The following is a 13,428-nucleotide window of genomic DNA, read 5'->3' as shown; positions in this document are numbered from 1 at the left end:
AAGAAGTCAGTAAGGTCTATTGCAGAAGAGACTTCTTGATCAGCCCTTCCTCCTTCAAGCTGACTTTTGGATGAATGAATGAATGTGGGGAAAATGGGCATTCTAGTTGGACTATTTTAATGAAGTTGAATTTAAACAGGAAGGTTATGAAAGTTTTACAGGTCTATGAATCATCAATTCTACCTTTCCTGCCCCCTTGAAACTCAAAACACCCAAGACGGTCACAGATGTGCAACAAATACATTCTTAAGAGTCTTGCCCAGTTGCCATTAGCTGTCTTGCTTTTCAGAAATTGGCACCACGATCTCCTTGCATCTCTCTCTCTCTGACTCCTCGATAGAGAGATGATAGATAGATAGATAGTCAGATAGACAGATACACACGCACACAATGGCCTTGACATGCACACAATGGCCTTGCATATATGGCATTGCTGTTTTAACAAAAGCAGTTTCCTTAAGTTCTATAAGAGTTCTGATTTCTGATTTCTTGCGATATGAAAAGTCTCTGCAGACCTCATCACATATGGATAGGATCCCTTCTGAAACATTGCAGTCTTTGCACACAGACATGGCTGTCAGTGTATATTCTCTGCCTCAAAGCTGTATTTTCCTCTTTATTTCTCTGTAGATGGTATAATCATCACTAGCAGCAGTCATGTGACCACACACTGATGGTAGACATTGTTTTGCTCTGCGTATCACTGCATGTACTCCCACCTCTTGGCTTGTCCAGAGTATTCCAGAGGAAAACTCATCTTGGCTCATTGTAGGTGAAATGCCCACCCTGGGCCAATCTACTGAAACCAAGACCGGGTCATATTAGCACATATTAGCACATGGCAGCTCCTGTGTGGATGGTGGCAGCAGCAGTTCCTGGATGACATGGGTGTCCACTGAGTCATCGTGGATGAGCCAGCATTTAATTTGTAACTAATAAATTGGCTTCGTTGTCACAAAAAGGAGCTTTTTGGAACACGATAGGTACTTTCTTTTGTTCTAATGACTTTTTTAGGGATAAAGTATTGATGCTAAATCAATTCTGCTGGATTAGTGACCCCAAGTACCCTGTAAGGTCTCATTCTTTTAAGGGCTTAGGGCAGGGCAGCTGGTGGGTGCTCAGCCTTGGTGAGGGTGGACAGCAGTTCTTACTCACTCATAACATACCCGCACTCTGCCTCTCAACAGACAGGCAGTGGAGCCTAACCCTGGGCTACATGTGTGGGAGGTTTTGTTCATAGTCTCAGACATGGAGTGATACAAAGGCAAAGTCAGGGTGGAATGAGCCATAAAGGCAGGACATGCAAATCAGAGCCTCTGTCCTAAGCATTTAGGCAGAGGGGGAATTTAGGTAGGAGACAAGAGCTTGGAATTGATGTGCCAAAGAAGAGCAAAAATATCTAGACAGGAGGGTAGAAACAGAATTAGCTAGAATTATGCCTTAGCCACAAGCAATCCTTCTGGGATTCCTTTAAACCTTGGGAGGGAACCATGAAAGGCACTAAAGGAGCTGATTCTGACACCACAATAATAGTAACAATAATAAGAGCAGCTAATATTATCAGATGCTTTCTGTGTGCCGGCATGCGTGCTGACTGCTTTATAACAATGATCTCATTTGGCAAGACCAGGTTTTTATATTGAGTTTATTTTAAAATGGAGACCCTATGATCCATTTCTACGTGAAGAAATCCAGGACTGCGGCTCCTTCTTACGCATTCCTTTCAGCATGTAACCTTTGGGAATATTTTGATGAATCCTTAATTTTCTGACATGCAATGATTTTAGATTAGATTTTTAATGTGATGGTGATAGAGCTTTTACGGCTTGTCCTCCTCAGTTGCTTGAGAACGTTCTGGTGAGCAGTTAGTTTGGTACTTCTCTGTAATTATCATTTCTCTGGCAATTGGCTAATATCATCATCAGGAAATCATTGCTTTCTTTAGCCCTTAAAAATGTGCTGTTTACCTCCTTTCTATGGGTTTTTGGTAAGAAACTTTTAGTTCTTATTTAGCTGTTATTTAAATGTTACTGTTATCTCTATGACAAGTCAGCATATTATTTTGAACAGTTCTAAAGGGTTTCCTTCCTTTCTTAGGGTTTTTGATTGTCCAGTGAGCACGAGACTGCTTTGTTCCGAATATTAATGACCAGTTAGGGCAGGAAGCACCACTTTTTGTTTGGAATCTCTTTTGCCATGAGTGTGTATTTTTTTTCCCTGGAACTCAAAATATTGTATGAGTATTAGGCTTCTAACCATCTTAATGCAAATTGCACACGTAAATATATTTTGTCTAGTGGGCTTTTCTGTTAACATTTCTGAGTTTTTGTTTTCGCAGCACAGTGTGTGCTGCCTTTTACATTAGAACAAAAGCCCCCAAATGTCGGCTCATCAGCTGACAATACCAGTTTTGTCTCTTAATTAGAAAAGAGAATAAAGCTGTTTAGGGGTGTCAATAAAATGACAGATGCATCATTAGCAGACGGTGATGGTGGATCAGTTCTGTGCAAATACTTGGAATGGAATTAATAGGAATTTCTGCGAGCATATTTAAATCACAAGCTTGAGGGGGGAGAAGGCAGTGTTTTAATGCAGTGAACTAGTAAAAAAACGGGAGTGAACGACCATTTAAGACGGAATTAAAAGTGCAAGAGGAATCAAGTTGCAATAGAGACTGTATTCCTAAGAAATTTATATACTATTAATAGATCACAAATGAGCCGTTGTGGATATTGTATGATTAATTCATTTAATAAATACTTATTGAGGGTCTACTACATGCCAGGTGGTAAATTTAATGAGAGTTTAAAGTCCAAAGCCAATGTGACTGCCCCTTGTAATTAGGAGGACAAAATTGCAATCCAGCCATAAATCTCTGAAGAGATTCTTTGAAACCTCTTGCGTTGGATGGTCTCAAACTGTGTAAAATCCAGGTCACTCCGTGAGATTCAAGGGAGAATGCCACGTAGTCTGTATTTCCTGGATGGTTGGCAGATGCATGTGGGTGTGTCACGCACAAGATACTATGTCATGTTATTCTGTGATCAGGAAGCACTTAACTCACGAGACTAAACACTGTACTTGTCAATTATTATATTCCCAGGGCTTAAAATAGTGCCACCAAAAAGTAGGCACCAATAAATATTTACTAATGAATGGTTGAGCAAAGAATACATATAAAACTGAAGACAAACCATAGACTAATTGGATACATTTTAAGAAGTATATGAATTATTGTGGTAGAAGACCTTCATTTTATTTGAAATCTATTCGTTTGCTTATTCGTTCTGTGGACACACAGAATATCAGAGCTGTTCCATGCACTGTGCTAGGACTGAGAGTTAAGAAATGAAACAGAGTCCCTGACCTCAAGGAGCCCCCAGTGTTTTTTTTCAATGCGTTTCTTTTTTTTATTGGAGTAGAGTTGATTTACAATGTTGTGTTAGTTTCAGGTGTACAGCAGAGTGATTCAGTTATACAGACATATGTATCTATTTTTTTCAGATTCCTTTCCCTTATAGGTTATTATAAAATATTGAGTAGAGTTCCCTGTGCTATACAGTAGGTCCTTGCTGGTTATCTATTTTATATCTAGTAGTGTGTATCTGTTAATCCCAAACTCCTAATTTATCCTTTTCCCTTTTGATAACCATACGTTTGTTTTCTATGCCTGTGGGTTTATTTCTGTTTTGTATATAAGTTCATTTGTATCATTTTTTTAAGATTCCACGTATAAGCGATATCATACGGGATTCGTCTGTCTCTGTCTAAGGAGCCTCCCGTTTAGCCTTTATACGCTGAGTGATTTGGTAACTAGAGATCTATCTGTATCCCCCCATGATGTAGAAGAGTACAAGATGTCCCAGACCTCTGAGGGTTGGCCTTGGAGCTGTGTACAAAAGTCAATTTTTTTGGTAAATCTCTGCAGGAAAAATGTGTCCGCCCTTAAGCAGGACCTGGATACATAATACTGTGGGTGACCCTGGGATTATGCCTGCATATCTCAGGGGCACCCTCTCAGGCTCTGCTCCCATACTCCCCATGTCAAGCACCTTTGTCCCAGTGTTGGAGCTAGTGTATTTACCACTCAGAAGGGATTTTTACTACTCCTTCTTCTATATGACACAATCATTGGTTGATGAATTATGTAATAATCAGTCATAAGTATTTTCTTAATATTTTTAAAGTCTTTAAAATTAATAAAGAAGTAAATTTTATTTAATAGATATTATTCAAAATCAGTAAAATACTTCATGTATGAACTAAAATTTGCATTTACCAAACAAAAATATAACACTTTGCAGTTTGTACTATTTTGTCTTTTAAAATTTTGAGCTAAATAAAAATTCCAAGGGATTACGTAAAATGACAGAATTGTAACACTGGTTCTGTTTCTTCACCATTATAACCACTGTGCTATCATATTTATTTAGAATCTACTGTTTAAACACAGAACTATGTAGAACCCCCGGATTGGGAGACATGAATTATTCAAAATGAGTTTACATCCTTTTGAACAGTTAAGAACTTACTCTGGAAATAAAAGCATGGCACTGAGTCTGGGTGTGATAGGAGGGAAACCTGTATGATTGGTAGCTCTCCTGACTTAACTTTCAGGCAGGATACCATGTTTATGAAGGGAAATGTAAGAAAAATGTGCTATTCTGATTAAGCCCAACAATTGCTTAGAATTTAGATCAACAGAAGGTTTTTAGGGTGAGGAGTATATAATCAGGAACATTGTTTAGAATCGCTGGTGTGTGGTGATAAGAAAGGGTAGGCTGGGGCTTCCCTGGTGGCGCAGTGGTTGGGAGTCCGCCTACCGATGCAGGGGACACGGGTTCGTGCCCTTGTCCAGGAAGATCCTACATGCCGCAGAGCGGCTGGGCCCGTGAGCCATGGCCGCTGAGCCTGCGCATCCGGAGCCTGTGCTCCGCAACGGGAGAGGCCGCAACAGTGAGAGGCCCGCGTACCGCAAAAAAAAAAGGTTAAAGAAAGAAAGTTAGTGACAAAAACAACACTAGGGTGACTTTGTGAATTATGGCTCTTATTTACTTACCTAGAGATATGAATTGTCCCAGAGTTTGGAGTGCACATAGAAGTAAAGTGGCCCAAACAGCCAAGTTTAAAGGAATCAAAAAGAATACAGACAAGCAGCCCCAGGAAACTCAGTGGATTGAAACTACCCCTGTTGTGCAGAGCATCATCTCGTAGTTGCTATTCATGATTAAGACCTCCAGTCATAAATTTCTTTTAAGTTATGATTATGCATGATGATATTGAGTCAGGGAAATTTGTGATAAAATTTTCAAATATTGCTATCCTGAATATTTTGTAATAGCTACAGCTATACAAAACTGGCGCATCAAAAATATTCCATTTCTCTATGATCCACAACAAAGGTATTGCTGTATTTTTCATTAACTGGACTTCAGGTGTACATGAATTCTAATTGGTAGTGGCTCTGCTTAGAGCTAGGTTACTATGAAAGATTCTTGTCTTCTAAGAGATCATCATGCTAAGTGAAGTAAGTCAGACAGAGAAAGACAAATATCATATGATATTGCTTATATGTGGAATCTAAAAAAAATTATACAAATGAACTTATATACAAAACAGAGGGCTTCCCTGGTAGCGCAATGGTTGAGAGTCCGCCTGCCGATGCAGGGGACACGGGTTCGTGCCCCAGTCCGGGAAGATCCCACATGCCGCAGAGCGGCTGGGCCCGTGAGCCATGGCCGCTGAGCCTGCGCGTCCGGAACCTGTGCTCCGCAACGGGAGAGGCCACAACAGTGAGAGGCCTGCGTACCGCCAAAAAAAAAAAAAAAGTAGATAACCAACAAGGACCTACTGTATAGCAGTAGGAACTATACTCAATATTTTGTAATAATCTAAAAGGGAAAAGAATCTGAAAAAGAATATATATATATATATATATATATATATATACACACACACATACACATATACATATAAAACTGAATCACTTTGCTGTACACCTGAAATTAACACATTGTAAATCAACTATACTTCAATAAAAAATTTAAAAAATAAAAATAAATGAATAAAAGAAAAATTTAAAAAGTTCTTCTCCATATTAGGTCGTGTTGTAAACATCAGCTTGCTTAGTTTCTACAAGGAAGAACGTAGCCAATTCACTATATCTTTGCTTCTTTTCACATAATAACCACATGGTGAGGAAAGTAAGCTGGAGCTTCAGTGCTGTCCATTTTTTAAAGTTATAATTACTTACTCATTCACACATTCATTCTTTCAACAAACATGTATCAAACACTTGCCACATGCCAGACCCTTGCCAGGCTCTAGGCAAACCAGGTCCAACAAGGTGGAGGGTACGCGGCGTGGACAGATGAGGAGATCTCCTCTCTGGTACAGCTTGGTCCACGCCAGTGGCAAAGGTGGACACGCTCAGCTCTGGGAACGTAGGCGCTTTTGAAAATGGTAACTCCAAAGCACGCAAGAGAAAAGTGGAACTGAATTTAAAATATCTGTCTCTGAGTGCATTATAGCTAGAGTCAGTACTCAGCTGTTAAATCCAGCAAAAATTCCATTGCTTCCATTAATTTCTTTGTGCCGATTCTTCCTAGTAAGGCTTAATTTTAACAAAGTTAATTAGATTGAAGATTAAAAATCCCATTAGTGTCGATCATTCACTTCGTGGCTCTGTCAACAAGGTGCTAAAACCTTGCTCAGTTCCGGAGGGGCAGAAGGAGGGAAGGGGCAAACAGAGCACTCAGCTAGCTGTTTGGCATTTTTAGGAACCAGATATTTTACACCATTTTTAAGGCTTTAGATGGATATCATTTTAAAGCATATTTTTGTACTTTTCCAAACATCGAGTTATCTCAAATCCTTTAGACCCGTGGCTATTAATTTTCTGAGAGGTCTGTGGCAATGGTGCATTTTTTGCTGAGAAACTCTATCCCATCTACTCTGATGATCTAATTTGCAGGTTTGCAGGGCATGGATTTTTAATCAAGGACCTGTTTCCACTGTCACCTTGTCTGCCCGTTTATTATGGTTAAAGACTCAATGGTGGCTAATATGTCACCCAGTGTAGGAAAGAACAAACAATTAATAGACTCATGAATTACCCGCAGTCATAATTCTGTTCAAAACACTGGTTTGTTTGAGTTATGCTTTCTGCTTTGGCCCTCACACCCGACTTACAGTGGCAAGAATTGCAGAAACTCAAGCGCGTACTGTTAACACTGGCTCCCAGGAAGTGGCTACAGTGCTAATGTGGCAGCCACGGGGACAGCAGGGGGGACAAGACCAGAGCAAGGGAGCGCCAGCCGCAAGCCTAAATCTATTATCTTGTTCACGATGGAAAGTCAGTAATAGGAAGGAACCCAAGAATGTGGAGGAGGCAGGAAGCCATCCGAAATCAAGTTCAAACAGGGATAAGGCAAAGGCATTTCACTTCCTGGACAGACGTGAAGACCAGGGGGAATTTAATCAAGGGTTAGGATTATAAAACAGAGTAAACATTATACAGAACAGTATTTTCCAAGCAGATTCATTTAAACATAAGATGAGGGAAAATCAGAACAGAGTGCAGCCCCATAAAAATGTCCGGGACACCAGGGTCCACAAAAGATGGAGAAACTCCAAGAGACCAGAGCAAATGGGTGTCTAGATAGGTAACTTGAACCGTTAAGGTGTGGGAGGAGGGCAGGGGGAGAGAGGGGTTGCATAGTGGTGCATAGAATGTTCTGCATATAGTGAATCATCAGAAGGGTTGGGCTCACAGGAGAAAGTCTAATACCTTTCCTTGAGCTACTGCCTATAAATCCCTACCCTTGGCATTATTATTATTATTTTTAACATCTTTATTGGAGTATAATTGCTTTACAATGGTGTGTTAGTTTCTGCTTTATAACACAGTGAATCAGCTATACATATATCCCCGTATCTCCTCCCTCTTGCATCTCCCTCCCACCCTCCCTATCCCACCCCTCTAGGTGGTCACAAAGCACCGAGCTGATCTCCCTGTGCTATGAGTCTGCTTCCCACTAGCTATCTGTTTTACATTTGGTAGTATATATAAGTCCATGCCACTCTCTCACTTCGTCCCAGCTTACCCTTCCCCCCGCAATGTCCTCAAGTCCATTCACTATGTCTGCGTCTTTATTCCTGTCCTAATCCCCCCCAAAAAAAGGTTATTATTATTATGTAATAGCTTGAATCAGTGTGAATAGGTGGGACCACAGCAGGCTGACAAATGAAATGCAAAAGAAACCCCCCAAAACACACAAAAAAACGCCAGATTTTATTTATAAATGTTCTCTTGCTATAATATCATTGAGAACTAGGGCCTAGGGCAAGTGCTGTAGAGGTGGTTTGCTGTCAAGAACCTGTTGGTAGGCTTGGGTAGTCTCTACCTACAGAATAGAAGTACCTACTCATGGCAGAAGAAAGGGATTTCTTCAAATGAAAGGTGTTTCTCTTTGGGCTTCAAGTTCACCACTGAAATAATGACGGTGAGAAACTGAGTTATTTTTGTGGTCCATTTTAATTCTAAAAAATCTATGATTCTTGACTCTAAATGAGTGTTATTTTCTTTGTGTAGCTTATCATGACCTTTCCCTTTCCCCTCTTCTTTGCTGAAGAAAACTCTTCAAATGCATATCCTATGACCTCACCCCAAAACATGGCCCTGCTACCATGGAAATCCTGTTCAAGCTGGGTGGGCAAAGTATCCTGTCTGTTCTCAGAGCATAGATGTTAATTAAGTCTTTAGCACTGCCTCTTATCTCTTCGCACACTACCTGTTCTGGTCAACCTCTACTGCCTATGAGAGTCTGCTTGAAAATGCTCCAAAGTACCTTCTATATTCAGAGCATCAGCCTCTACTCACACTTTCTGCATCATAGCTCCAGACAGGAAGGAAAGAGGTCTCAGCACAGTCCTAACTGGCTTAGTTAATCCCTCCCAATAGGTGGAATCATTGTTTTAAGACATGATTTCTCTGCCTGAAACTTTTTGAACCTTTAAAGAAACCAGCAACTTACCTGACCCCATTCTCCATCATTCCAAGTATCCTTTTCTGTAATGGCTTCACTTGGCTTTATTTTGTCTAGACCCCCAGGTCTTGAGCTGGTGCACGACAGGTACAATGCCTCTTGAGATGGAACTAAAGAGACTCTGAATCTGACTTTCTTATGTCTAACTTCTGAAATGGATGCTGTAATTTTGCCACTGTAACTCATTTGCTTTTTCATTCTCTCCCTTAGCCCTGAACATGGCTACTGTCTTCACATTTGACCCCCATAAGACCCAGCTGAACAGAATGAGTATATTTTTAAGCATGGTTAACATCGCTTCTCACATATCATCTGAAAACCTGCAATCCGTGAAGGACAGACAAAAGGGGGCGCACTAGCTGATGGTGGCCCTCGCTTTGCCTACACCTGGTCTTTAGCCATAACCTACGCCTCATATGCTCACACTCAGAAGTCAGTTTGTATGAGCTAAGAAACAGAAACTTCAGGTCTGCGTTCCTTGAGAGGCACCCCTGGGTCTTGCTGCCTTACCTGAAATGGTTGTCAAGCCCAGATCTCCCCTAATTGATATGAGTTACAGCTCTGGGATGATAAGGACATCTCTTGGGCTAAGATTTGGAGGAGTCAGCTTTCTCCCCATCATCTGCCCTCTCCCCTCTCTCTCACACACACACACACACACACACACACACACACACACACATCATTCAGTAATAACGATAGTAAATGTGATTGGCTAGATAGTAAGAATCGTGGACAAGAAAGATGAAATACAGAATCTTTTCTCCATGATAAATAACGCATCAAGTCTTGTGCGTTCAGAGTGGGTGAGAGTTTATGTGCTTTGAAGAAAAGGAAGAGAAGAAGGAGGTAAGAAGAGGCAGAAGAGAGTCAGAAAGGGATGGTTGTTCTGCTTTGTTTTTGTTTTTCTTTTTCTCTGTACACGGGCCTCTCACTGTTGTGGCCTCTCCCGTTGTGGAGCACAGGCTGTGGACGCGCAGGCTCAGCGGCCATGGCTCACAGGCCCAGCCGCTCCGCGGCATGTGGGATCCTCCTGGACCGGGGCACGAACCCGTGTCCCCTGCATCGGCAGGCAGACTCTCAACCACTGCACTACCAGGGAAGCCCGGTTGTTCTGCTTTGTACTTTGTCTGCCAACTGTGTTATATCTGTATTGTTTTCAAATCAGTGCAGGTAAAAGGAATTGCATACCCAGAACGACTTAATCAGTCACCTCCATTCATTAATCAAGCCAGAAACAAGAGCCTCTAGCTCCAAGTTGATGTAATTTCATCATGGAGGAAAGACTGTCTTCTCATTAAGGTCCTAAACCTGGCTTGTTTTTAGTTACCTAAAATTAGAATAGCCAATCTTCTCTAAGACCATATTATTAATCTGCTCATTATTTATTCAAAATAATATATTGAGTGCATACTATGTAAATCACTTTATACAAGCTCTGTGGAAGGAACAAAAAAAGTCAGGAGAGTATCAACTCCAGTTTCAGCTTAAATGTCACCGCTTCAGAGAAGCCTTCCTAGTTCACTCAGTCTGAGTGTAGCTCTCCAGCCACTTGCAGAACTATTTGTCTTGCTTTATTTTCTACACAACCTTGTCACTCACTGTATTTCTTTTGAGTAGTGATGTGTATAAGTGATTATTAGTTTGCCCCCTAGAAGAATGTACGTTCCATAACAAAACCTTAAATCTCATTCAACTCTTATAATAGTCCGCTTTCCAGAGAAACAGAACCAATAGGAGATATATATATATATATATAAAATGTATATGATATATAACATGTGTATATGTGATATATATAATACATGTATGTATATAATGTGTATATATGATATTTATTTTAAGAAATTAGCTCATATGAGGCTTCCCTGGTGGCACAGTGGTTGCGAGTCCGCCTGCCGATGCAGGGGACACGGGTTCGTGCCCCGGTTTGGGAAGATCCCACATGCCGCGGAGCGGCTGGGCCCGTGAGCCATGGCTGCTGAGCCTGCGCGTCCGGAGCCTGTGCTCTGCAACGGGAGAGGCCACAGCAGTGAGAGGCCCACGTACCGCAAAAAAAAAAAAAAGAAATTAGCTCATATGATTTTAGGAGCCATCAAGTCTCAAATCCATAGTGTAGGATGGCAGCCTGAACATTTTAAGACAGGGGCTAAGATGATACTATCTTGAGACAGAAACTTCTGCTTTCTCAGGGAAAACTCAGTTTTGCTTTTAAGGCCTTGGAACTGATTGGACAAGGCCCACCCCCCTTATTAATGGTCATCTCCTTGACTTAGAGTCAACTGACTGTAGTAATTTGATACTTAGCCAAGTTGACACATAAAACTAACCGTCACGCTTCTATGTCTCTAGTATTTAGAGCAGTGCTGGCACATTGTGGGTAGTCAGTAATACTTTGGCCACCTAGTAATTCATTCATTGCATGGGCCTTACAAGAGGCCCTATAAGATACAGCCCTGCCCTCCAATGCTTATGATCTGGATGGGAAGACACTTTCCACACAAGGAAACAATTAAGCCACAGCAATGGGCAGTGTGTGATTCAGAGCTAACATGAGTGATACTAAAACCAATTTTAAAGAAAAGACTAGGCATTCAGAGAAGGGGAGATCCTTGTTAGCGAGAAGAATGAGAAAAGATCTATTTGGGGGTCTGGTTGTCTTATGTCAGGCTGTTTTTTCCTTGCCATTTTCCACTGTGTGACTGTAACTAACACCCCAGTGGGGTGGGTTTCCCTCTGCCCTCTCTGGGTCTAGAGCTGTCTCTCTTCATCTCTGCAGATGAGGATGGCAGTGAACTGTTTGCTTGGAAGGGTGCGCTGCTGAGGTTTGGTTCCTGCAGAATGAGTGGCCCCTGTGCCTCCTCTGAGCTGTTGTCCATTTGGACCTTGTGGGTCAGCTCTTAACCGGGTGGGGGAGGTGACCGATTTAACTTGTTTGGTACTTAGTGTCTTTAGTGTTATATTTTACCGATGGTGATAAATGTCATTTTATGAATTCGTTTGTCAATCCTTTTATCTTGAGGAGAATAGTGGAAACCGACCTTTTTCTTACTTTGTGTACTTATTCAGATCATGTCCTACAAAAGTTCTCTCTCCTAAGGAAGTTGGAAGACATGAAGTGATTATACCTACCTAAGGTATTAAAGGGTAACTGTAAACATTTAAGGGGAAGTGACTAGGAAAGCTGGTGTAGGTGAGGTCTGTTCATCACTTTGCCCCGGCTGCTGCCTGCTTTTGATTCCCAGTGTGCGGCTGTGTGATGTATGTATGAGGTGGGGGCTCCCTGGCGTTACAGAGAGGCCTTGGCTATGTGACACCAGGGAAGGTGAGACCCCTAATGTCCTCTGGGGTCTGCACTGGCGTGTGGCTTTGGGCAAGTCGGGTTGTAGTCCTTGTGGAAACAAATTCAAGATGGAGCTGGAATAGCCCTTAAACGTTGTTAAGTCCTGAAACACTGCTCACACAAAACCTTACATTTAATTCTCATCTGTGAAACACAGAAAGGCAAAGCTGGAAGCCAGAGTTGGTAGGGAGTGGCGTGTGTGTGTGTGTGTGTGTGTGTGTGTGTGTGTGTGTGAGAGAAGCCCACTAGTTGCAGCCTTTGTCCCCTCCCCCCATGGGACTCTAGAAAATCCCTGAAGCTTCAGAGTACAGTGTGCAAATCAAATTCAAAGAAATGGGATGATGCCGTTGCCTGCTTTGAAATTCTGTGACAAATTGTGAACGAGGTAATTCATCCACAGGTTTTTATAAAGACATGTTTTCTTTAAAATAATAATTACATAAGAAATATGAAGGCATAACTTCCTATAAAAAGTTGAACTGGTACAGGAGTGTCTGGAAAAGCCCCTTCATCTTGCACCCTCCTTCCACTCCCCCCATTCCTACCCCAAGCTCTGTTGGGAGTTTGGTTTCAAGCTTCCCAAATCTATATTTTTGCATATATTTTATTGATGCACGAGGGAAGGACTCATTTATATAAATTGAACCATAGTAGTATGTCACTATTGTATAACTTACCACTTTCATTCAATGGCATGCCTTAGAAATCTTTCTGTATCAGTAAGATATACTGAACTCAAAGGGCTAAGAGGGTATGAAAATTCCCATTTGCCCCATGCTATCAACAGCCCTGGAAATTTTCAGTGTATGAAACGTTTCCTATCAGAATGGCAAATTTGAAGTGTTCCTGTTGTTTTAATTTATTGTCTCTGATTTTTCATTCATTTGAGCTCTCTATATTGGCAAAGTAACTTTTCCATTACCTGTTACATTGAAGATTGCCTAAGGTCTAAAAAGAGGTGAACGTTTTAACCATGGAATCTGTTTAACAGAGCTCTTGACTGTTACGGTTTATGTCTCTGATAAGAAATTGAGGACT

General features: G+C 41.3%; 1 protein-coding gene across 1 annotated transcript in view; it reads left to right on the top strand.

Moving 5' to 3' along the window:
* Positions 1–13,428, top strand: part of LOC101272520 (cytochrome P450 7B1) — a 189,689-nt gene that overhangs the window by 115,344 nt on the left and 60,917 nt on the right. The window lies entirely within an intron of this gene.

This window comes from Orcinus orca, chromosome 17 (genome assembly GCF_937001465.1).
Source record: "Orcinus orca chromosome 17, mOrcOrc1.1, whole genome shotgun sequence".
Lineage (NCBI taxonomy): Eukaryota > Metazoa > Chordata > Mammalia > Artiodactyla > Delphinidae > Orcinus > Orcinus orca.
This window is presented reverse-complemented; position numbering and strand designations above follow the sequence as displayed.